General features: G+C 44.2%; 2 long non-coding RNA genes across 2 annotated transcripts in view; both read right to left on the minus strand.

Moving 5' to 3' along the window:
- Positions 1 to 7829: 7829 nt before the first annotated feature.
- LOC125182091 (uncharacterized) lies at positions 7830 to 14563 on the minus strand. Its single transcript, XR_010829307.1, has 3 exons — positions 11720 to 14563; positions 9736 to 9961; positions 7830 to 7905 (listed from the first exon to the last, which is right to left on the minus strand). It is a non-coding gene; the product is annotated as an uncharacterized lncRNA (long non-coding RNA).
- Positions 14564 to 16648: 2085 nt separating this feature from the next.
- The window catches only part of LOC106041722 (uncharacterized), a 47972-nt gene continuing 38846 nt past the window's right edge, over positions 16649 to 25774 (minus strand). The window contains exons 4-5 of the long non-coding RNA XR_010829305.1: positions 17274 to 17391; positions 16649 to 16793 (exon numbers count right to left, since the gene is read on the minus strand). This is a non-coding gene — a long non-coding RNA (uncharacterized lncRNA). The remainder of the gene's footprint in view (positions 16794 to 17273; positions 17392 to 25774) is intronic.

Here is a 25774-nt window from a genome sequence, read left to right on the forward strand (position 1 = left end):
CACGTCTCCCTCCTCTGCTTAGGCAGTTGCCTTCCCATCACTAATGCCACCACAGGCAGGTCTTTGGATGCTACCCCATTTAGGTTCCTGGCTACGTTGCACCTACCGCCTGCTTCACCCAACAGCCATCAGGGCTCGGCAGCTCCAGAAATACACCCGCAGGACTCTGCACGTAAACACTCGCTGAGTTTTAATCAAATGCACATCACAGATAGTCCTGCGTGACAGAAACCAGAACAGCCAATCTGCAGACCTGCCAAGAATAGCTTCATCTGCGATGCAAGCATTTTTCCTCTTTTGTATCATTTTGGCCCTGGCTTTCTTATTCTGGGACGAGCTGCAGAAATATTCTGGGTTTTATGAGATAGCTGCCTGTTCACTAGACTTTCTATATATGCACCCAGGCTTTATGGTTCCTCATTAAGTTTTCTAGGATGGAGTTTCTATTTTAAGGCCCAGATTCGCCAAAGCAAGCTGCACAGTTGGACGCCCCTTCCCATGCATATGGTGAAGCATAGCTGTGGGTTTCTTTGCAGGACTCAGGGCCCTAGTGTTTGGGCCTGGCAGGAAGCTCATCCCACAGAAAGTGCTTCTAAACAGAGGGAGAACTTTCAGATGCTAGCGTCTCCAGGGCTGGCAACCTATACTTATTTCTCCTTGACCAGCAAGCAGAAAATGTGGAGCTGGAGGAGGACCAGCACCACCAGCAGCCTGTCTTTTGGGGAAAATAAGGCCAGCTGAGCTGGCAGTGGTGAAGCAGCAGGTAGGCAGCAGGATGTGACAAGAAAGATGTAGAACATGGGAGAGGTTGGGTCCAGCAGCAGAGGGGAGCTGGCACCCCTGGGCACGCAGCCCGTGGCCTAGTCCCCAGGCAGAGCTGCGCTGGTGGAAGGGCCCAGGCTGTCAGGTCTGGAAGCACTTCTACCACGGCTATTATTTGAACAAAGCATTTGCCAATTAAAATAATTCAGACAAATCTCCTGTATCCTGAGGAATGGGCAGAGCAGGCACAGATGGAAAAGAACGCAATGCCAGGCCCTGCCACATCAAATCCAGTGAGGGGGAAGAGTGGGGGAAAAAATGTGAAATAGCTACCAAAGTTAAACTACTCTGTCTATTTTTAGCTCTGCAAGAGTAGCAGGCTCCCCTTGCTGAGTTATTCCTACCTGGCAATCAGGAGATGGGCTCCCTAACACAGGAGGACCAACACCAGAGGAAGAGATGGCTTGGGCTGTGAGCCTGCATTGCTGCAGCTGGAAGGTTTTGCTGACTCCTCTGGCACCAGAGAGCCTACCTGCCCACGCTGTTGTGGCTCTCAGATGCTCTGAAATCCCCATCCTGGCTGATCTGCTGGATGGGAGTTGTGGGAACTTGGGATACTTGTAGGCATATATCAAGTACAGTCAAACGCTTGGCAAGTGTTAAAGCACAAAACCAAGGCATCAGCGACTTTGCATGTCACTGCTGAGCTGACAGACAAGAATTCAGAAACAGACAAAACAGAGGAAAGGCTTACAGCCAGTACGCTGCACTTCCTATGCCACCAGCATTTGTGGTACCTGGCCTCTGACTCAGCTCCTCCAGACTTCCACATCTTAAATGATTTTGCACCCAGAGCATGAATTTGCACCACAGGGGTGTTTTTGGTGCTTTTCAGGTGTGAGGTGGGCTGACAGGAAGCCAAGTTGGCACATCCCATCACCTCTCAGTTGGGCGTACTGAGGACTGCTGGCCCCAGCTCCACGCTGCAGCCTGACCTCCTAACGCCTCTACCAACCAGGGCAATTCCCTGGCCTGCTGGCAGGTCACCGCATCGCTCCCTGAGAGGTATCACCACGAGGTTTTGGGGAGAAAAACCTTTTTCACCAGTGAGAGCATGGTGTGGTGCCACTGACCCATTCCCACAGGAGCAAGAGCCAACGTTTCGGCAGCAGTGGGCAGAAGTGTTTCACCACACGTATGCTGGTGAGCCACCACCTCACAGCCCTCATGGTGAGCAGGTTCAATTTCAGCCAAGCTGCTTGCTGGGCAGGTTCTTCTCATCCTTATTTCTCGAGGAGTCCCAAAGCAAAGCACATCAATGGCAAAGGAGTAGGGAGAGCATCGAAGTGGAGGTCATCAGTGCACAATCCCTCCTCATCGTGCATTTCTGGGACCTCCTTCATCTTCTTTTCACCTACAAAAATCTGGCTGTGAGCCACAGAATAATATAGCAACGGGGGAAAGGGAGGAAGAAGGCTTAACTTTTATTTATTTTAGTGCGATCATTAGGATTATGTCAGGGGGAAAAAGCATTAATACATAATCTTTTCCCTGTGCTATACAACACTGGCTGCTTTTAATTTAGAATTAAATTGAAACACTCACTCAGAGCAGCTTTGAACAGCAGCCAAGGCCTTCCCTTGCATTGTGTTAGCAGCCGGGTAGCCTTCCCACTCTTTTTTTTTTTTTTTTTTTTGAGTCTGCAGTGCCTTTTTTCAGACCTGTGCTGAGGGTCAGTCACTGACTATCCTTGTCACACGTCCCCAAATACTGGGGGTCTCCTTTGCTTTGAGCTGACACACCAACGCACCCACAGCGCAGGTGAAGAGGAAGACGTCCTGCGGAGACATGTGAGCATGGCCCCCAGCAGACCAGCCCTCAGCAAACAGCGTTCCCGAGCCACAAGTATTTCACAAATTAAAGAGAGGAGGGACGTATTAAAAAGCACATCAAAATGCACTTTTTTTTTTAAATGCTAAAGAGCAGTGATTTATTTCTCTCGACGGCGCGAGTTATTTCATATGCTTTGCTGCACATGATTAGGCAAGTTCACACAAGGAAAACACAGTTTGGAGGTATAAACAGGACAAGCAAGGCTGGGCTGGGTAAAGCCAAATTTAGTGAACTGGTCATCCTGTTTTGTTCACAAGAGCCTGCTCCAGACAGTTCTCACCAAGCTGATGAGAAAGGTGCCATGGTCGCCCCGTTCATTTCAATCCGTATAAATACTAGGTTTTGTCAGGCTAAAGAATCCACAGTGGATTCAAGCCTTTTTCTTAATTATTGGTATTCAGCGAAAGAAAGGGTAAGTTTAAAGGGGAAAAAAAAAGATTGCCACCCTTTCAGTGCTGCTGTGAAGGGAGTGCTGCTTATCACAACAGGTGCAAAGGCCACTCACAAAAACAGAAGCAGTTCAGCACTGAAAGGCTAAGAAATTACTTATTCTCTTTGTCAGCTGCTCACACAAGCAGGGTAAAGGCTACTTGGAAGGAAAGACAGAGGGTTAAAAAGAAGGGTTAAAGTTTGTCACAGAAAGAAGACAGAAAGAAAGAAAGAAAAGAAGACGACGCGCACACAGGCCCACAGGTTCACAGGAGACTCTGGGAGATACATCGACCTTAAAAAGGAGTTAAAAAGAAACCAGAAACAAAACCACATCCCCACACGGAGCGGGAATGAGCAGCACCACCAGACTGGGGACATTTTAACAGGCGGCCACTTCTCCTGAATGGCGCAGGGAACAATGCCACCCGCCTGAAAGCGCAGCATTCCTGCCGCTGCGCCCCTGCGGAAAGGGGCTACTGGGGTCTTCCCCACGGCGCCGGCTAATTGCACCTTCTTGGGCACAGCCCACAGACCATGCTTGTTCCCTGTTGGAGGAGTGATTTGTGTACCACACCTACGGAGTCAACATACTCGGGGGAAAAGTGAAGAAAAAAGGGGGAAAAAAAAAAAACCATGATGAGAAGCCTGTGGAGTGCAGGGTTCTGTTTCTCTTTAGGTTCTTAGATGGTGTTTTTCTCCACCCTCCTTTTTTCAAGATAAGGCATCAGAAGTAACTGAAACTGGAATTTCATTTTATAACACCCCTCCATTAATCCTTACATCTCTCTCAACTGCTGCATAAATTTCACCCTCTCTCCACAGAGCTCGAGGTTGCTTTACATCTGGTGCATCTTATTTTCTAAGGATGATGGCTCTGTTTATTTTAACCAGGCCTGGAATGATGTGCAAACCAGCCATGCCTCTTAGATGCTGATTGTTCCCAGAACCAGATGGTCAAGCCTTCCTCTTTCAAGACAGCTGACTCAAAAGCCATAAAAGAAAACACCAAAAATGAAAACAATCATCTACAACAACATCAAAACACACCCTGTGGTGGGAAAAAAAAATATTTCAATGTTGGCACTGTGAGAGAGAAAAAACTCAGAGAAGAGACTGTTTGGTTTTTCCAGACACTGGAGGTCCACGATGCAAGGGGGTATGTGCTCATCAGAAAGTTTCCACCAGTGGCAAAGTAGCAGGAGGAATTCTCAGGCTTAAATATGACAGATGTTCATACCTCTGTTATCCAGAAGCAGTAAAAGCCACCTGTGGTTGTTCTGACAGCCCCGCTAAATGAACGGCACGTTAGAGTACTAGTGAAATAGAATAATGCAAGTTGCTGTTGTCTGCATCTGCAGGTTCTCTGATACTCATACTGGCTTCATAATTTATAGCCAAACCCAAAGTGCATAAACTTCATTTTAGCTCCATCCTTGTGGTTCCCTTCCTTCCCAAGCTTTCTATTCCCTATTGGTCCTAGCTTAATTGCACCACTTTGCTCTAAGTCACTGAAAGCCACTGACAGGGCACGGTTAGGCATGGTGTAAAGCTGCTCCAGCCCAACTAAGCCTCTTAAATCCTATACTGAAGGTTAAATTGGTCCAGCATAAGATTGCAGGAGAACTCATATGTGTAGAGATAACTCTTATAGTTTAAAAGGACCAACTCCTCCCCACCTTGATCAAAATCAAAAAACATTTTCACACCATTGTAATCAAATCAGAAAAAAAAATACAGTCATGTTATGGACAGAAACAAACAAGTTACCACAAAGCAACTCATTAAATCTCCCCACAAAGGTGTAAACTTACAGCACATCGTCTATTCTGCAGTTGTGTTTGGTGTGCAGGCTCTCACCCTGGTAGACATTAGGTAGGTTTTCCCTCTTCAACTGTCTTTCACCTCTCTAGGGGAAAACAGACACACAAACTGCCTAAAGAATCTAAAAAAAAAACCAATCACGTCATCTTTAACCATCACAAGAAATAGACAGCCATGCAAAAGTAAGATATGCCTGGATGCCTTTCATCAACTACCGCATCTTAACATTCCTTAATATTCTGTAGGAAGTGTCCGATCCTGACATGAAAAGACTTTGTGAATATTTTGCGAAAGGTAGAAAGTCCATTTCAAGCTTTCCAAGATGAGGGGAGGCTTTAAACATTTGGAGAGTTTCTCATTCAGTGCTCTTTGGTTCTTAAAACTGCCAAGACCCTGTTAAATGAAAAGTGTTCTGTATACGGACCGTTGCACACTTAAGCTAAACGTGAGACTAGATTCAACTGAAAAGGTCCCCTACAAAGATGTTTGCACTTGCTGAGCTAAAATCAGCTTTTAACTAAGTTAAACTGCAAAGATATACAGTTGAACTCTCAGTGCAAGTATTTTGTGGGAGCCCTATGGCACTATTCACACCAAAGAAATTAGGATGAAGCTGTTAAGACCCGCTCCCACTCCCAGCTGGGGCACCATAGATAGAAAATATCCATTCAGCACCTCCTCCTGCACATAAGCATTCTCAGATAGCTATAGCAGAAATAATTAATTGCATACCCCAATGAAGCATTTCAAAGTGTATTGTCATTTAAAAACAAGTCCCCTGTGACACGCAAGGTAAATAATGATGACATAAAAACTTGAGCAGATGATGGTGTTGAAGACTGTATTGTCATTGTATAAACAACTGAAGATACCACGTCATACCTGCTTGGGGCTGGGACGTTCTCTACCGTATGTTTGCAAAATCCCCTGGACAATGGGACCCTAAGCTGCTTGCCACCTCTAGACACTGGTACAATATGGATATTTAACAACAAGAGCTGCAGGCCCAGTGCACACAGTACTTACTCGTCAACGTCCTGTATGCTGAAGAATATTTTCTGTGCTAATTGGCAAGGATGGCTGTTAATCCACCATAGAATAGCTCCCTTACAAACCTCAGCAAAATCCACTTAGCTTTGAATCAGGCATACTTCAGAAAGTATTTGTGCTCTTTCCCTTTGGATTGAGAGAGACAGAGAGTGAGCAGGGGTGAGACAAATACTGGAAGTGCAGTGGGGCTTTAGTAAAACTTCAGAAATCTATTAAGAATGGGAAAGAAGCCACAGGCTCTGCGCTAAGGAGAAAAACTGTCACAGAGCAGCAGTTTTGAGCTGCTCGGCTCTGAAAACAAGGTTCTGCTAATTAAAACCTTGATACAGCACATCATTTAAGTTTATTTAAATATGTACTTAAAGATAAATGCAAAGCATTCTGCTCAAACATTTTGAGGAATATGGTCCTTAAGCAAGATTAACAAGTCTTTAATAACACTTGTGTTATGAAATGTCATTATAATCAAGCAGTAAATCAATAGTACAGTAGCATATGCTCAGATCACAAGGGCTGTATTCTGAGGAACAAAAGAAAAGCCAGCATCCCCGTCTTTTATGGCAGTGATACATGTTATGTATATCTACACCTTCCACATGATGCCACTTCTGGTACCTGCAGTCATCCGTGAGGCCATCTGTCTGCATTGCAAGGGGTGGACGGAAAGGGACAGCGATGTTCTCCTGTGACTCACACAACCTTCAGAGCAGGTTAAAGGCAGGGCTCATCAGTGCTGAATGGCTCCTACCCCAGCACGCTCTCTTGTTCTGTTTTACGGCTCCCCCCAGTCTCCAAGGGTCTGGCCTCGTGGCGAAGAGCTTGAAGCAAGCAGAGAGTCGCTGCGAGAAGTAGGGATAGCTTTCTGCTGGTTTAGAGCCACAAGGGAACAGCTGTGGCTGGTGATGGGGGTGAAGGCACTGCCATGGACAGAGTGCAGAAATACAGCAGCAGAGCAGAGCTTCAGTGGCTTCCACTGAAGCTGTCAGAGATATGCCCCAGTGAGTGAGATAACGCATGTGTTCCCCTGCCTGGCCCGGGCTGAATTAGCACATCTGGGGCCCACATTTACCCCTGCTTTGGAGCACCTTTGCCATTAACACTAAAAACATATCCTGTAGGACACAAGGGCTTGAGATGAAGGAGGTGAGAGGGGAAATAAGACACCTTGCCTCCCCCTTCACCTTGCTCCTCCCGCCTCCCACACGGCTCCGGAACACTTTGTGACTTGAATGCTGTCAATCTGCTTATGGGAGGAATATATTTATAGAAACCCCATCTCTGTGTCTGAACACTTTTATGATACCAGATGTCGGAGGACATGAAGTCGATGAAATAAAGCATAGGGGTCAAAATTATCTGCTGCCAGCAGTGAGATTTACAGTTTCTCCAACGACCATGGAGCAATGCCAGTTTACTCTGGCAGAGAACCGGGGCTGGCAAGTGGGTACCTATGTAAATAGTTAGGCTGTGCACGCTATTCACACAAGACGAAGGACACTTGTCCTTTTCAGGGGAGATGTTACTAGGAAGAGTTAATGCCTCCTCTTTGAAATATGGCGTGGCAGCTGCAGATGACATCAGATTTTCTGCCATACTGGTTTCTATCAACGTACACAACGCATCCAGGGAAGACCAAGCACTGCCTGAGACTGTAATGAGACCGACAGTCAGAAGTATCACAACAGATTATATCATTTTGGGAGTTCATGTGGTTGTGTTTAAAAACAGGGCTATCTTCAGTTTCTTAGGAGAGTAACACGGGGATGTATCTCAACAGCACAAAAACACTGAGAGTTCAGGCACCTCTTCAGTAATCAACCCACAAAAAATGCAGATCTCAGGTACACACGTGAAACTCACCTGCAACTGAAGCCAGCAGCCCAGGAAGATGCCAGGGTGCATAACCGAAGGATCCGTATCGTTGTATTTTGGCAGTACACAGCAAAGCTGAGGAGAAGTAGGTTAATTAAAATTCATATGTCATTTCCATTTCCTCTGCATGTCTACAAGACTGTTTATTCTCACCATCTGAAAGAGATTCTCACCATCTGAAAGAGATATTAATTGCTGCTCTTGGTTGGTGAGAATAAACACTACAAGAGATCAAGTTCCCTAGTGAAGCCTTCTCAGTTTTGCTTTTAAAACGCAATGGAACAGCTTGAAAGGGCTGCTCTTATCTGCACAGCAATTGGCTTAAGATGCAAGCCTAGGGTGAAGTCCATTATCATTTGTCCACTGGCATTTTGCTGACGAGCACCAGAGCAGTGGTTGTTGCCTGTTTCCATCAGCCACAGTTCAACACAGTAAGAGTATTTTGGCCATAGATTAGGCTTAGGTGATTTGCTTCAAATAATCCCCTTTCTTCATTACTGTGGCTCCTGAAGTGATCATGAATCTGTAGGCACCTGAAATGGGACCTTTCACACAAACTGGAGAGACACATTATGGAAATGAAGCATGTGTTTGCTCATCAGTATTTCAGCACTGACACCACATTGACACTGAGATGAGGTCTAACGAATGTTGTGCTCCTGCAATGCCATGGTGCATCTTGGAGACTGCTTATCTCCTGTTAGTATGAGACCCTGTATTCATACAGAGCATGCAATTTGGTGGTAATTTCTTCTGCTGTAGCTGAGAGTGTGGTGATGTGTGTGGATAGCACAGTCGGTGAAAGACAAGAGCTGCACGGTACTCACAACTGGTTTGACTGAAGCATCGCTTTCCTTGTGGTCATAGGTGTGTCTTTAGGTGTACCAGCTCGCCTGCCAACGCAGATGTCTTCACCTCCAGAAACACAAGGCCAGCAAAAAACTGGACAGGATCTGAAACGAGGTGTGTTCTGCCTGCTGTTGGGCCCCAGCCCAACTTACAGCAACATTGCTCCATGTGCATTTCATCAAGGCCCAGGTGGAAATGGTAGAGTTGGAGTGTGGAACAATACACCCACAGATCTTGCTGATTCTAAGCAGAGGGCTGGTCCACAGCACTGTGAGCCACCCCAAGAAAAATGTGATTGAACTGAACCCTCCTGCCCACTGCAGGAAAAATTAATGCCTGTGGTGAAGTGAGAGGCGGTAGAGTGAAATACACTTCTAGGTAGCTTCGACCAACCAAGGGAAATAATCTGTGTGGGTTACTGCTACTCCAGCAGACAACAGGGAGAGGCTACATACAACACGCCAAAACGAGTAGGCATCCACAGCATATACTGCTGCCATTTCCAAGCCAAAAACAGCTGGGGAGAACTTTTCAGATGGATACAGTATTCATAGCTCACTACATTTCACAAGAATATGGAAAAGAGCATCAATATTACTAAATACCTACCAGGTGAAGAGATACCAGTATTACTAAATACCAGCAGGTGAAGAGAGTGATTAAGCAACAGAATAGAGTTTTTTTTGTCAGGGTTATAGACCAGGGTCACAGTATTTTCAAAAATCAAGCATATACTACAGGAATGTTGAAAGAAGTGCACTAAAAACAACAACAGCAACAACAAATCATCCGCTTTGAAATTTTGGCTGACATTTACCTATAAATATAAAAATTCAGAAGTTGGTTGCACAGTATTTGTTAGCCTTCTGAGTTATATACATGGTGTAGATTAGCTGGATTTCAACTAAACAGAAGGAAGAGGAATTACCGTGGTGTACTTCAAGATAAAATTCTGGAAAAGGGACACTCATTATAAGTAATGAATTTCTAAGAAGAGACAGTCTGAGAATACTTCTCAGTTAACAATGTCTTTTTTTATCTCAGCGAGTTATTTACCTGAACACTTTAGTTCTCAAGAGATTTGGAGTGATGCAAAAATCCACCTCTCTTGCAGCATCTGTTTACAAAAGCTGTACCTGCAGCAGAGCCATCATCACAAAGAGAATTTGGCTTCAATGCTAATTTGCTCACCAAGTGTCACTTGAGACAACATCTAGACATGAAGTAATGGATAGCAATCTTCATAAACATACCCAGGCCAAATTCTTCAGTAACATGAAGGCTGTGAAAGCAGACGAGAAAACATGTAAAAGCTAAAGTATTGTCATCCTTTGGGCATTTCTGGGCAAGTCGAGACATACACAGATGGAGCAGACAGTGGGGAGCAATGTGAAGGCCACAGTCCCCTCTTGCACATATTCTCTTCCTTTGTTACTTCCCACTCCCATGCCCAAGACCTTCCCCCTTCGCATTCTTTGGTGGGTCCTACATTGCATTCATTCTGTGTACAGCCCAAGTGCTGCACTGCTGCCTTACAACTCACCCCTATTTTCTTGCTTATACCACCTTCCAACTACTAAAAAATTATTAGACTGCCCCAGTGGGTTGGAGGTTGGGGGAAAATAGCATTTTGTTCCCACTTCTGACCTACAAGAAGGCAACGGGATTTTACCTACTGACTTTAAGACAGCGGAAACAGATCCTTACTGAGAAATAAAAAGAGGTTGTTCATTAGATTTGGACACATCTCTCTGTTACACTGCCATAGCAATTTGCTGCAATACCCTTAGATCTAATTCTAATACAAACACATAGGACAGCTCTATCAAATCCAAACAATTACAACTTTATTAAAAAAAAAAAAAAAAAAGGAATAAATCTTAAATCTTTAGGCTTTTGCATAGAGCAGAGTGATTCACTGATCAATGCACTGACCCTCTTTTGAAATGTGAGGGGCTCTGTGGAAACACATCATGTATGCTTGACTTTTCTCCAAAAAGTTCTGACTATGAAATGACACATTGAGAATATATAATATATTTATGCCTACATCTTCACAATAGCACATGCAGCTGCCACTATTGGTAGTGCAGGAATAAGATACTAAATCCTATCCATCACTTTGAAAATGTCACTCTTTAACACCAGCCCAACTGCTCCAATGCATCGCCTTCCCTGGAGATGCTCCAGCCATTGTACAAACAGATATTTTGAACATCTATTTCTGAAACTTTTCCCTTCACCTCAAGGGCAGACTGGTCCTTATCTACTATTATGCATAGAGCATCAGAGATTTTCGTGCTGTTTTCTTTTTTTTTTTTTTTAAGTATAATGACTTTGCTCCCAGAAATGATCACACTCAGAGCTGTCTCAGTCCACGGAGAAGGTGGTGAGTGCCTGGAAGCCAGAAAAGAAGTAGCTTTTCCAGAGCATCTTTCCAATAAGGTTCCCAGTTGATAAGCACAGTTACTTGCATGTCTGTGAGGCACACCACAACAACATCATATATTTTCCTCCTTGACCAGTGACATATCTGCGGTAGCCCCCAGATGTCTGCAGACACCAGTCCTATACCCACCAGAGCAAAATTACATGCATGGCAAAACTCTGGGCAAGAGCACCAGGAACAAGGTTCAGTATCAGTCAGGAAGGTACAACACCAAATAAAAGGTGGGATCCATGGGAATGAGAAAGACTACAGCCATGCAGGAGCTGTAGGGGCGTTCCTATTACACATGCATCCTGAGAGCTTCTCCATGCTTTTGTTTTTAATTAGCATTTGTTAACATATGGAGACATTTACCCAGAATGAAGGTTGGTGGAGAGGTTACCAGAAACAGCCTCTCTCTCCCTTTCCCCCATCCCCTTCCTAGTGGGGCAAAGGGGGCCAGCTCTCCAGCTGGTATAAATCTGCGGTGCTCCGCTGATTTACACCAGCTGAGCATCTGGCTTCAAGACATTTCCGATCGTATATAAAAAGAACAGCAATGTGGTGTGCTGCTTATAAATCTCTCTCGTGAGCCAAGGTTGTGGTCCTCACCTGCGGTCCTGCATGGCTATGTCACCCCGTGGTGTCCCTTGCCATCTCCTGAGGCATTGGTGGACACTGCCAGGCCCGCTCCTGGCTACTGTCACCTGGGGGAAACGGACACGGGACAGCCACCACCCATCTGCTCTTACAAAATGGAGGCGGGAGCGAGGAGGGGAAATGCCTGCCCGCTCCCTCCCCAGCCTTGTGGGGAGGATTAGCTGGCCAGTGTTTATAAAGCACCCTGGAAGGGTCAAGTGTGGGAGCGATTGATGTCAGCATCTCGGCACCAGGTCTAAAAGCTGACCCAGGGTTGCTTGTAATCTCTCGTAATAACAGAGCAAATGGCACCCCCCGCCCGGCCTTCGGTTTGTGAGGGCAAAACTCGGCCCTGTGCTGACATCCACTTTGGCACAGGAGGCATCACCCGGTCCACACACAGGTCCTGGGGAGAGGTGGCATCCCCCAGTGAAGACCGCCCACTTCCAGACCCTCCTTGCTCAGCTTTCCAGGTACCTTAATGCACGGGGATGCCTTTCCTCCCGGGACTGGGGCAGGAGCAGCCAGACCTGGACCTTGCCAGGTCCACTCCTCCTCCTTCAGCTGAAGGCCGTGCTTTCAAGCCTCATAACCAATTCACGCCTGTGCTTTTTGTCACTGTGTCCCATTTCCTATGGGCGAGAGGCAGGAAGATGACTATGCTTTCCCACAGGCCATATTCAGGCCTGCGCACCAACAATTTTCCCACTTTTGTCTTGGGTTTTGATTTGTTGTTTTGCTTTGTTTTGTTTTCAGGAAAAGTGACTCCTTTTACAGCAGTAAAGAAACTTTCTCCAAAATTGTCCAGCCTTCAAGTCTTCAGATTAGTCAGGCTTTTCAAGTTGAATTTCTTTTCCTGCCTGTCCTTTGTAAGGAAAACCTCAAATTATACATACATATTCCATTTATGTTTAAAGTCATATTATTTTCAAAGGTGGTTTCAGTGAGAACGAAATTAAAATAGAATTTGGTAGTATAGGCATTTTTTTTGTATTGTGACACAATGTTTTGCTGATTCCTCTGCATTTCCATGATGAACACAACTAATCCACGACGATGTCAGATCACCCACGTGGCAGCAGCTGCTGCTCCTGGGGGAAGGCGCAGATGATGAAGAGGAAGCACCTCGCGTGAGAGCAGCAGTAAGACAATTTGCTTGTCCTCGGAAGGAGTGGCTGGTGCCACAGACTGCCACAGGGCCAGGAGATCACCCCAGTACCTGGGTGACAGGCCTCGCCATGGCCTCGGCATGAAGCTGGGGAGGGAGGCCTGCCTGAGCCTCCAGCCACCTCGTTTCCCCCAAAACAGCCAAAGCAGCTTCATGCTGATCTCCACTGGCCAGAGGGATGCAGCTGACTGAAGGGGTGACAAGCAACACAGGGAAAGGCTCAGCTGGCATGAACTTCTGCAAAAAGTTCAAAAAAGACCAGAAAGCCAAGGCATTGCCATCCCTCACCACTTTATCCTCTCTGTTTTCTTCCTCCCACCGCAGAAAGGTGGCAAGGCAACTGGCTTTAAAGCAGGCAATGGTACAGCCTCAGCCCTGCACCTTCGGAGGTCACGGGGAGTTTTGCCACTGGCTTCAATAGATGGAGAACTGGGGTCACGGTTTGGTGCTTAAGCGGCCCCTCTGGAATCACAGCCCGAGACTGCAATTAGTGCTGATTTATTCTGGGTGACTACAGTTCAACACAGACCAGTACTGGTCTGGCTGCCACAATTCATCCTTGAGATTTGCCAGTAAAGGCAGCAATTCTTTTGATCTTCCTAATAGAGAAAATTGGAGAGCATACAATTAGCCTTTTTTTTTTTTTTCCTCCCTGCCATTTGGATATGATGACAAGTAGTCTGACGGGGAGCTCTGTGCCCTCAGCAGGATGTGCCTCGAATCCTGCTGGCCACATAACGCCAAAGGATTTAAACTCTCCCGACTCCACTCCTGAGCACGTCAAACACGTGTTAGTGGAAAGAGCTTGAAATGAGAGTGAGGGCATTCCCTGGGGCAGGGAGGATGGAGTCCTAGAGGAGCTCGCGGTGCTGTTTGACTGCAAAGCAGCTTGCTTTACATAGCTCACTCAGTTTGGTCTAGTAGGGATTGAGACGTGACCCAAATCCCCAGTTTACAGCAGGGTGAGGGAGGAGTGCAAATCTGTCCTCCCAGCTGCTTTGACATGGGGCTGCTTATTCACTGCTCCTCCAGAGCGACTCAGAGAAGTGCAATGACTGAGCTACACAACGCTGGGCAAATAGAGCAGCAAGTGGCCAGCAGGGTATAAAGCAAAAAAGAGCATTTATTTGGCTATGGGAAGTGAGAGATCTCCAGGATATATCTCCTCCTGTACAAAGGATCCACCAAGGCTGTGGTCATTTATCCATGCTCTTTGCATTGCTTTTGTCCTTGAAGGTGTTTTCTAAGTGCCATTAAGTGTTCTTTCAATCTGTAGACAAGATGTGATTAAATGCGATGGTTGCTCTAATGACAGTTCTTTTAGCCAGAAAGCAGTGAGCAATCAAAACCCCTTGCTGAAGGGGGTCAGAAGGAAGCAGAAGTTGCCACCCAAAGCAGTGGGTTGAACAGCAAGGCTTGTACAGAAGCTAAACCACAGGAGCAGAGCTGGCGCTCCTTGAGCAAACTCCCTGTGAATTAGTCCTGTCCTCCCGCCCCCCAGTACGGTCATGATTATTTAAAAGAAGGGTAATACCAACCATTACATCTGTACAAACACGCAACAGGAAACCAAATTGTAAAGACATCAGCAATCAGGACCAGACCCTTGGTTTTGTTTGTTCAGATATCAACATCCACTGAATACAGCCCCCATCACTGACTGTAATCGGTAGGGCAGTAAACATCCCCAGGGCGATGTGGGAGGTGAATAGGGCAAGGTGTGCAGAGAGCAGACCTTGATTCTCTGGGATCCCCTACTGTTTCAGGAACAATTTGTGAACTTCTGGGAGCAGGGCATTGCTAAATTAGTCTGGGGAAGAGAAGGGTCATGCAAATATGTCCTCGTCATCTCAATTCACTCTGGCATTTCGCTTGATGTTCATCCTGAAGTTCAAGCCAGGAAGCAGCTGAGGAATCCATTCAGCTACAAGCTCTTCTCTTTCCTCCCAAAAATATCAAATAACTAGAATTTCACTTGCAACCAGAAGTGCCTGCTGTTCCTTGTGAGCTGTGCAGTGTAAGACATCCTTTTCCCACCACCAATGACAAAGGAGTTGTTTATTTGTCTGTTTGCTTTAATGATTAAGCATTTATCCTACACGGGTTTTCTTCTTTGGAGGTTAGGATAATGGAAGAGACCAAAAAAAATTTTTTTAACAATTCACCTGATGTGGTTCAAATGTTCACACATCAGCTCAGTTCTTGAATCTCAGGCAGTGGTTAAACATTATTTAAGACACCATCCTATAAGACATCTGCATACGATGCATCATTAGCACTTAGCACACATTTATTCAGAAGAAACAAGCCCTTGCAAACTCTGAATATCCCAGCTTCAAAAAATCTGGTAGAGTCTCTTTTAAAAACCTCCACGAGGAGACTTCCCTCAGTGCTCTGAGAGCCTTCAAGTCACTCACAAATTAACAAGCATAGCTTATTAACGAACTGAATAGCTTAAGATGTGCACGTGGTCTTGCCCTCAACAGGGTTGGGGGAAAACTGTGCCTTTTTGCACAAAACCATACAGGAAAGGAAAAGAAAAAAAAAAAAAGAAAAAAAAGAAAAAAAAAAAGCGAACAATTACAAAAAGAGTAAGGCTGCAGGGAATTCAGCAGCACAATGTCCTCCAGTGGTCTTCCACTGCCACAGACAGCCTAAAACTACGGGGAGAATTATATTTTGTCTTTAGTGATCTGAACAGAGGAAAATCTGTCTCTTCTGTATGCTGTATGTCTCTGTAGTGTATCAAGTGTTGTCATGCGCAGGTATGAAACACAGCAATAAGATTAATAATAACAATATATATTTGTTGCTACAAATACAGTCTTTTGCATCAAGACCTCAAGGAAGTTAATCGCTTCAGTAAATATTTAAGAACATGCTGAAGCCAATGGGATTTAGGTGCTTTCCCTCACTGGGCCCTCGATATATAAATATCAGCTTCTATTTGATTTGTTCCCAAAATCAAGAAAGCAGTGGATAAGTGAATGCAGAACTGTTATTTGCCATATCCAGCAACACTACAAACAGGGCCACTCCTTGGAACTAGTAACAGTTCAAAACTGTTAAGAAAAACTACTTTTTTACATGGCAGGTAATGATTTTCTGGAATGCGTTCCTGCCTTGTCTTCTTTACTGCCCCTCATGGGAAGGAAGCAATGTTGCTTACCTGTTAATCTGTCTCAAACCTCAGCTATCAACATTCCCCAAACTAGGGAAACCCATAGAAAAAAGGGGAGATCTATGTTACTGGAGAGAAATGTGAAAAAGGGAGTCACTTTAGGAATGAGAAAAGATACCAAAAGATAGATATAATAACATTTCTCTCCCCCCTCTTTTTTTTTTTTTCTGGGAGGGGGAGAAGGAGGTAATGGGACAACGAACACACTAAAAATAACAACAACAACAAACCCTAAAACCAGTTTGCTCTAGTTATGATAATCCAGGCATAACATTTATATGAGAACATAAAATACAGCACACAGCTGTAAGTAAAACAATATGTGTGTTCCTGAATAACGGGAAAATAGCTTGCCAATAAGGATATATTTTGAGCAATGAAAGATGACCTGAAATTGACTCTGGAGTAACAACTCGATTACTTATAAAAATAGGAGGTAGGGGAAAAGAAAAAGGGAGAGGAAGCAGTGGTTGAGAAGAGCTTATGCTATGTGGTATTTGTTGTATTTACTTTGAAAAGTTTCCTTTTGATGAATAATAAAAACAATGCCGTAACAACCACCTTCATGCCAAAAAATAAGATTGGCTAGGGATTTTACAACTGGTGTGGCTCTACTCACCCAGATTCTCTGTGTCAGAAGGCCACGTTTAAGCTCAAATCGTGCAATTGGACCAAAAGACGCTGAGTAAAGAATTACTCTGCAGGCAAAAGGAGAAATGAGCATGTGACATGGTTCCTTGCAAGAGCCTCACCAGCTCTCCAGCCTGCAAATTGTTTCCATGCTGGTGTGCAGAGCAACACACTAGTGTGCCTTGGAAGAGACCCAGCATGCTCACCAGCTAATGCATTTATTTCTTTTAATATATAAGGTGAGATCAGTGTTCATAAAGCACAAGATGGGCAGCCTTGCTGGCTGAAACACTCTGCTACCACCAGTGAGTGAGTCATTTACCCCCAGGCTCTAGGTTTTCCATATACGAGGCAGAGCTGTGAGGTATAAGGCAAAGGTGGAGATGGGGGACAACACAATCCCATGCCAGGTTGCTGCTCGGAAAGCCTGGTCTGTATGCCTGCAAGGAGTGTTTTGGTGCAGGGCCCTGGCAAATTCTGTGGGTGAACGGTATGCACATTGCCCTGAATATACCCAAGCAATGAATGCCTGAACTGCTCTTACCCACCTTGAGACCCCTGCCTCATCACTCAGGGACATCAGTGCTAAGGAGCCTCTGCAGCTCCCTGGAGTCCCATCTTCCTGTCGATGCTGCATGCAATGGCATTTGCCAGACTAGAACTAGTCTGAAACGAGAAAAAGAGGGAGAATCAACTCCTTTTACACCAGTATCAAACTTTTCTACAGTTACCTTTTGTGTGTTTCTTTCAACCTGTATTTGTGATCTGACTTCACCTCTTTGAAGTAAACACCACACTTATCCTTGTCCCTCTTCCCCTCTCCTGTGTAGTGGAACTTTTCCCTCCGCTGCTTCTCTTGTCTTCTGAATCTCTGCCCATCTCTCTCCCTCTCCTTCTAAGCCATTTCCTTATTTTTAAATATCAGCCTAAAAGCTTTTCTCTCTAATCTCTGAAGAATGCAGTATTAAGATCAATTGCAATGCACTTCTGCCTAGCTCAAAAGCTGAGGGGCTTCCTTGAAAAATATCTCAGACGATTGCTTTTATAGTGATGAGAGAGAAAAGTTCATGACTTGTCCTGTTTTCCAGCTAATCTGATCTCACATGAAAGCTCTCCATGATACAGAAAGAAATATTTACTATATGAATTTAAGCAACGTTTCCCGCTCTGCAAAAACAAAGTTGGTGTTTGAGCTAGGTTTTCTGTCCCGTGGGTTTCTGATATACAGTGCTTTTAATGGCATCCTGACAGGTTTCTTCTTCACTTTCTCAGCTGGACCTGTTCGCAGAAAATAGGAGGACCAAGATTTATGGATTTAAAGCAGCATTTTGTTGCTTTACATGACTAACTCAACAAAGGTCAAGCAGTGAGAAGCAAAGAATGCAGCAGCAAGTACAGATGCAACACAGAGAAGTGAGCCCGATAAATTTTTCCCCTGGAAATGCTAGATAGAGGATTGCTTTCCTTGGAGAACATGAGTTTGAAACTGAGATGTTGCCACCATTACAGGGATGACTAAAATGTAGAGTGCAACTACTTCATCTTTAATACAGATCTCTGTCCACGGAGAGCAAAACCTTCAGAAAGCAATAAGCCAGCAGAAAGGCACAGTTATTAATCTGGGATATTTTATCTCTTTTCTCTGGATACATCTATTAGCTGTGCATGTGACTCTTTAAAAAAAGCCCTTTCCTATGTCCTCTTCTTACGTCCCCCTCCTTTGTTCTTTTATTGGTTTAAGCTGTAACTTACCGGGTCAAAATCATTCCCATTTTTATTACAAGTCTCTATAAATAATAAGTCATACATATGTTAGGAGGAAGAACTAGAAATAATTATTTGCCAAAGTCTGTCTTTCCTATCAAAGAAAGGGCAGCCATCATTTGTGTGTGCATTTTAATAAAATGGGTATTGTCATGTGCACTGAGCAAAGAAAGGCCTCATCAGAAAAAAAGCAATTGGGAAGAAATCTGTTGGCACCTTGACTTAAATGAAGCCATATTTCAGAGGGCTTTTCACTAGTTGTTACTGGGGTGGGGGGAGAGAGGTTCCTAGCCATATTCATTCTCAAATCACAGATGATCCCTTATCACTCGACTTGACATTAGGCTTTTTTATTCCATTTTATAGGAGGATATGGTCTTTTTTTTATAATTCATTCCAGAAGCCTACCTGCACTCCATTTGTGGGGGAAGATGATGAGAAAAATACCTCTTCATGCAGCTACAACGAAACTGCTTTATCTATAGCACTAAAGAGCAAACCAGCTCAGATGCAAAGCTGGGTTTTCTTTCCTCATCCCACGGGTACAGCAGCACATCTCATGGGCAAGGTCTGGCTACTGAGAAGCACTCAGAGGACATTGCCACCAGGGGAAGCACAGAAGGGTCACTGCGGGCTCTCCCCACTCGTGCAGGCTTACAGTGTATGGGGTTGCAGGGAAGAGCTGTGCTGGCTTGCAAACACTGCAGACTCTGGGATATTCAATATTCAAGCATCTCACGGGAGGGACCCTTGAGCTGAGTCCAAGGGGGAGGACAGGGAAGCAAGCAGGGGAGAGAGGAACTGGGGAGGAAGATGGGGAAGATGAAGGAGCTGTAATATTGTAAACTCCTTCTGGGGAACCTTAAACCAGGGTGAATGCCAAACTCTGCAATGGGACTGACACACACACAAAAATCCGTTTTAAAACTGCTCTAATACAATACGTCTTTCTTCCATGGTTTCATTCTCCAGTCTTACAAACACATCCTGCAGCAGCTTTTCTTTCTCACCAGCTCTTTGGCATTCCTGTTCAAATATCCTCTTCACTAGTACCTCTTTGCCTTTTCTTCCAGCAACACTGAAAAGGATCCACGCAGTTTACGCACTACTTCAATCCTCAAGCCCACAGCCAGCACTCTTCCTGAGTCGACACCTATTTAAACCACGTACTTTAACAAGGTTTGCTGCTCAGGTGGTAAATCTTTCTCTATTCTGCCCACCAGCCATCTTGGGGTATGCAGCCCAATGGTGACTGCAGAGTTATGTCGAAGTAGATCTTTGTCTTTCTGAGACTAAGTCTCTGCTCTCCCGTCTGCCACTATGCATCAAATTTATTAAGCTTCTGAGCACTGTGCAGGTAAGTGAGTTTCTGTACAGAACCACACAGCGTGTTGCTTCAGCATTGCTTCACTGCTTTTTTATTTTTTAATTTTTGTTAAATACACCACTTTCCGACACATACATTGTTGCTACATTGTGACAAGCTTTTAACTAGCAAGGAAGAAGCTTTCACAATTGCGTTTCTGAAAAGGCTCCAATTTATTTCTCATAAAGATCCTTGGGATAAAAAGCAGATTAATGTTCAGAAGAAAGTTAAATGAAAAATTGAAGCTGCTCAGAGGGAGATGTTAAAGGCTGACTGGCACAAAAGGGTACTTTCTGGCAAACTTCTCGGAGCGCTAAAAGAAAAGGGTCAGGAGTCATCTGCTTAAGTAATGATCTCCAAGGCAAAAATATTGGCTGGCCAATCCCATAGCTACAATGGACTATTATACGTATGTTCTATAGGCTGAATGCATCAATTATACTCATCATGTGGCTTCTTGAACATGCTTAACTTGCTATTTCCTTTTATTCAATGTGATAGCACATAAATTAATACAAAGGCATACATGAGAGCATTTTATACCTTCTCTCCTCTGTTTTAAATTTTGAGGGTCAGTGGTTTCATAATGAATAATTTAAAGGGGAAAACTTTCAGAACCGAGGGGGGTTGCAGGGTATGTCTGTGTCTGTGAGAGAAGTTCTGTCCACTAAACACACTTATGCAGGATGAGAAACAGCTTTGCCAATCAATACAGCATCATAATTCCTCTCCTAACAGGAAATGAGGACTCAGTACAATACTGCAGTTTTAACTTTAATGCAATTTAAAAGGAAAAAAATCCAACACCAGATGCTCATCAGAAGACTATTAGATGTTATTACTATATGCTATTTCCCCGAGGAACTCTCATGGTTAAAAATCAACAATACGCACCAGCATATACCTTTTTATAGTGAACCCCTTCAGCTGTAGTTCAGTTCAGAGGTCTGACAGGTCAAAAGACTCACCACAAGTTTGATTATTTCTCAATAGGCAAGCTGAGATGAGGATAATTGCTATGTTTTTACAGACCTTCTCACCGCAGAGCCCCTCATGCTCTCCTTCCTTCAGGCCAATGCAACACAGCTCAAACACAGCTTTGTGTCCTGTTTCTCCACTGTCCTTTCCTAGACACACATGTGGTTTCAGTTTTCATGAAGGACTGAGCACGGGACCATCCACATGCAAGTTATCTCCTGCAGAAAATGAACAGCATGCCACAGCCGGTAGGTATCTTTCTGGATATCAAGGGTATTCTGAATATCCAAGGAGGAGATCATTTAGGCTGCAAAGCCACTGCAAACTGAAATCAAGGGAAAGCTAGTTGACGGTTTCTTGGAGAGTGGAGAGGTTAAGTCAATGATTTACCAAAAGTGAGGAACTCCAGAAGTGAGGAAGGGTGGTTAGAGCACAGAGCACTTGGAGTCCCTAAAGGCTCAGGCAACTTTTCTTGCTCTACTGCAGCCTTTTAGGACCCATCACTCAACAGCAGCAGTCTTAAGGACTAGCAATGTTACATGAAACAGGGACAATGGTACCTCTGCATGTCACAGGGACGTGAGGCATTCAAAACACAGTGATCCCAGAAGAGCTTTACATGGACATTAAAATTATTAGATTTCCTTTTAAGCTCCACGTACTCCAAAAAGGGCAATATGGAGTACCAACAATTCAATTCCGAGTTAGAAGAGAGCCTTAATTCACAAACACAGATCTCAGGCCTCTGTAAGATTTGGAGGATTTAAGCAGCAATCATACTTCATCAGTTCACATTTCTTCTCCTCAGCCTTCAAATAAACATGAAACATACTGACCCAAGAACCTGGCCTCCCATAATCGGAGGGTAGTGCACTGCAAGACAAGGAAACATTGAAACCTGTTAAGGTTTGATGAAGAAGGAGCCAGGACTCTCAGCATCCCTGCTATGTATAGAAGGGCGGAACAAAGACACCCTTCTTAGGAACTGGAAACAACACTACACATCTAGCTCACAAAACAGATAGGAGGAAGAGTTTTGTGGTGTTGAAGAAACATCCAACAAGGCTTTCTCTGAGGAGGCTGGTGTTCAAAGAGCACCAGCTTAATTTTCACAGCAGACATCTCTAAGCAGTCAGCTAAGTAACCTAAATGCTGCAGTGAGAGTGCTGAGAATCTTCTAGGAAATTAAGCCAAACAGCTACAGCACCACATCACTATGGAGTAATTGAACACTTTGATATGATAATTGATTATCATGCATTGATTAAAGCAGGCAAGAGAGCATACACTCTCCAGATGACTTTCAAATTACAAAGCCACAAGCTTCAAAGCTTATTTGGATTCACACAACAAAATACACTTTATTATTTTCAATGTAAAAAAAAAAAAAAAAAGTATCCTCGTAAAAGCAGCAAGAATTTTAAAACAATGAGTGGTAAAATGGCACAACTTGAAATAAGGAACTAATCAATGCTATCAAAATGGCTTCAATCTGTCCCGAGGACTCTAATCATTTCCAGATGATAACATGGGACTGATTGGATGTCTCCGGCAGCAGTTCTTATCAAGGCCTGATTATAACAACTGCAATAGGAAGAAGAAAAATTGGTTGGTACAGGGTGGTTAAGCAGGCCTGAGGAAATGTGCAAACAGTCGTTCAGTTCGGTGTAAATCTACCTGATCTGGTGCATGCAAGGAAAAGCAGCAACTGCTTTTGGTCATTTCCAGCCATGCTTAGATGCCTTTCATAAATACAGCCAAACACACGCTGAAGGAGTTTTACTTCACGGTAAGAGCAAACCAATCTGCAACCACCTGCAATTTCTGCGAACCAGCAAATCGTCACCAAAGCATCTTTAACTTGCTTCTTCATTTTAAATGCCTTTTCAAGCTCTTCTTAATTACAAATGATTTTAACTGTCATGATTCCACCTCTAGAGCTGAAAGGGAACTAAGCAGTTGGTACTACTTATTTGCATTATTACTCCAGACAGCAATCAAGACTGTGTTTTCCTTGGCATCGTTAAAAACTTAGCCAAGATATGATCCTGCTCAAAGAACTTTATCTAAATCTGCGTGACCAGAGCCAACAGGTGGCCACAACAGAGCAACCAACGGCAGCAGAAAAAAATCACAAAGCTCAAAGGAAAGCAGTGGGTTCAGGACAAAGTCAGGTCTTTAGTCCTGTAACTACAGCACTACATTTTTGGGCTGAAACCTGATGCCAGAACATGCAGCTCACATCACTCAAAAACTGGAAGCTAACCAGCTTTTCTGGAGGGTTCCTGTAAGGTTAACCACATTTCCTTAGGCAGGCCCTGCGTTGCTTAGTTGTTCACGTTATGTCAGAGGAACAGTTCCCTGTAATATGGCTTCGATGGAACAAGGTAAAATCAGGTGTCTAGAGCCAGGCTGGGACTGATTTAGACTGGAAAATCAAAACAAAACTCAGGATATACAAAGTCATCCAAAGCAAATACAATTGAGAACTAAGAGAGGCAAAAGTACAAATATTTTGCAATGTGTTTAAGCTGACTGCACTTGGGCTGACCACACAGAATGCTGCTTCTAAGTTAGGAGGTAGGTTAAAAATTTGGTTTGGCACAAGGGGTGAGACAAAAAGAGGAAAAAAGTTTTTTTGGAAAAGGAAGGAATATCCCACTCATGACAAACATTAACGTGTCTAATAAGAACTTACTGCTGGTGGCCTAGTGTGTCCCTAACCAGTTACCTCTGTTTCAGAGGCTTGGTCCATGGAGTGCCACTCCTCAGACAAAGAAACGGCGACCTTCACAATGTCTGATGAGCCAGAGAAGTTTGGCTGTGAGGGGAAGCTTTTTCAGGGTGAAAGAGAAGGCTGACACTCTTAAGGACAGAAGACAGCATAATTTTTAAGTAATCCCTATCTTTGCTATCTGAAGCTTAACTCATACATGCCAGAAAAGCACGAGAACTTTACTTACATTCACATTTCTGGCTTGATGGCTGCTTTCAGTGGACCTTTTATAAAATTACCTTGTGCAGATGTGATTGCAGAGAAAGACATAGTCTCCAGTGTCATCACCGTGTCAGCATGGGCCAGTCCCGGTAGTGGCAATAGCATGACATCAAACAGCCAGGGGATAACAGAGGCTAACCACATCAGGTGGTTTTCTCCACCAGGACCCAGTTGCCCACTGGTGTGCAGTGATGGGAAGGAGAATCCATACTGCAGCAGCTTGCCTTTTTCAACCAGAGGCAGAATATGCCTTGTGATGAGAACCTACCAAAACTTTCTACCTCCACGCTTGTTTTAGTCACATCTTCTGCAATACAGAGTGAAATATGAAGTGAGCAAGGATCTGCATATAAACAAGATAAATACCTCAGTCAGCCCTTTCATCAATCACCATTTCCCAGTCTCAGGGAACATGTAAGCCCTTTCTCTGAAAATAGAACAAAATTCAGCATACAAGGACTTACTTCTCACAATTATTGGCTTATTTTTAATGAAAAGCATCACACGTATTACAGCAATTAAGCGCATGAGTCATGGATTTGCTCATTTAGAAAGGCTCCCACTTCATGTTATTGCTCACTGGGACCACAAAAGGTGCGTGGCAAGGAGGAAAACTGTCCCAGGAGCCATGGGACTGATTTGTAGCCCAGGCTGTTTGCAAATACACCTGAGTTGTCACCCAGGCTCACACCCTTCTCCTCCTCCTCCCCCATCTAATGGGACTGCCAGATTCCCAGCTGAGATGCCGCTGTTGTGCCGCCTCCTCCCTGGGAGCGTAGGCAGCACTGTAAAGGAGGCTGCTTCCCTTTCCCAACCTTGTCTTTAGAACCCCATCCTGCTGTGGGAGTGCCTATGGAGCAATAAATGCATAGCCTGTCCCACAGGGCCTGAAGAGCCTGTTGTGCTTTTCAGGGGAGAGGTAAACCTGCCTCCCTCGTGTCCTGTGCTGAAAGCCCATTATGGTTATGAGGTTCTACGTGTGTATTGCTATGCAGGCTGAAGAGGAATTAATGCAGCTGGATTTAGAAGGACAAAGAATCTGATGTTCTACTATGATCAATGGTCATTGATCCAATGTTAATTAGTAAAAAAAAAAAAAAAAAAAAAAACACTTATAAAATACTGGAATTACATATAATCGCCTGATTATTCATTCTGCCTTAGTACTGGTTCCTTGATGCATTTGACCCCACTTCTAGCAAATATTTCTTATTAAAAATCCTAAGTATATTTAAAACACAATGAAAGGTAAGCAAAGATGCCATCTCCTTCTGTCTTTGTTTGGCTTAGCACTGTGCTTTGCATGAGGAGATGCTTTGCATGAGAAGCTTTGCATGAGCTTTGGGATTTCAATCCCTAATGTTGTCTCATCTAATGTAAACATCTGAAAATGTATAATCTTTTCTTTAATAAAGCTTCTTACAGACCTCTCAGAGTTGATTGTGTTTTGTGAAAGTGAGTTCCATGAGTCAGTTTCCTGTGTGAAACAAAAATTTCTTTACATATTCTCAGTGTCCTGTTTTCTATTCTCAGAAAGTTTCTCATTTTGGTTTCTGTATGAATGAGTTCTTAGAATGCCTCGTTAACCTTGTCTATGGCTTTCTTTCATATGCATCTTTCTTACCCATTTCCTTTGTAACCAGACGCAAACTTTATAATTCTTCACTGAAATGAGCAGTGAATGGAAATTATACAGCTCCAAGCGGTGTACTCAGTGGTATTCACAAATCTCTCACAAGGCCATTGATAACAGCAGCACGTAGTGACTGTCGCAGACAAATACCTGGACCTGAATGACTGTGGAGTACCTGTCAACACGAAAACATTTTTTTTTGCCATCTCTCTTATTCTCCTCCTCTTCAAAACCCTCAGTGCCTGGACCTCCCCCTGTTTTCCATGCCCAGCTCAGCTACGAGAGGCTCTGCCTGCTCCACAGTGCAGGT

Source organism: Anser cygnoides, chromosome 2 (genome assembly GCF_040182565.1).
Source record: "Anser cygnoides isolate HZ-2024a breed goose chromosome 2, Taihu_goose_T2T_genome, whole genome shotgun sequence".
In the NCBI taxonomy this organism is placed as follows: Eukaryota; Metazoa; Chordata; class Aves; order Anseriformes; family Anatidae; genus Anser; species Anser cygnoides.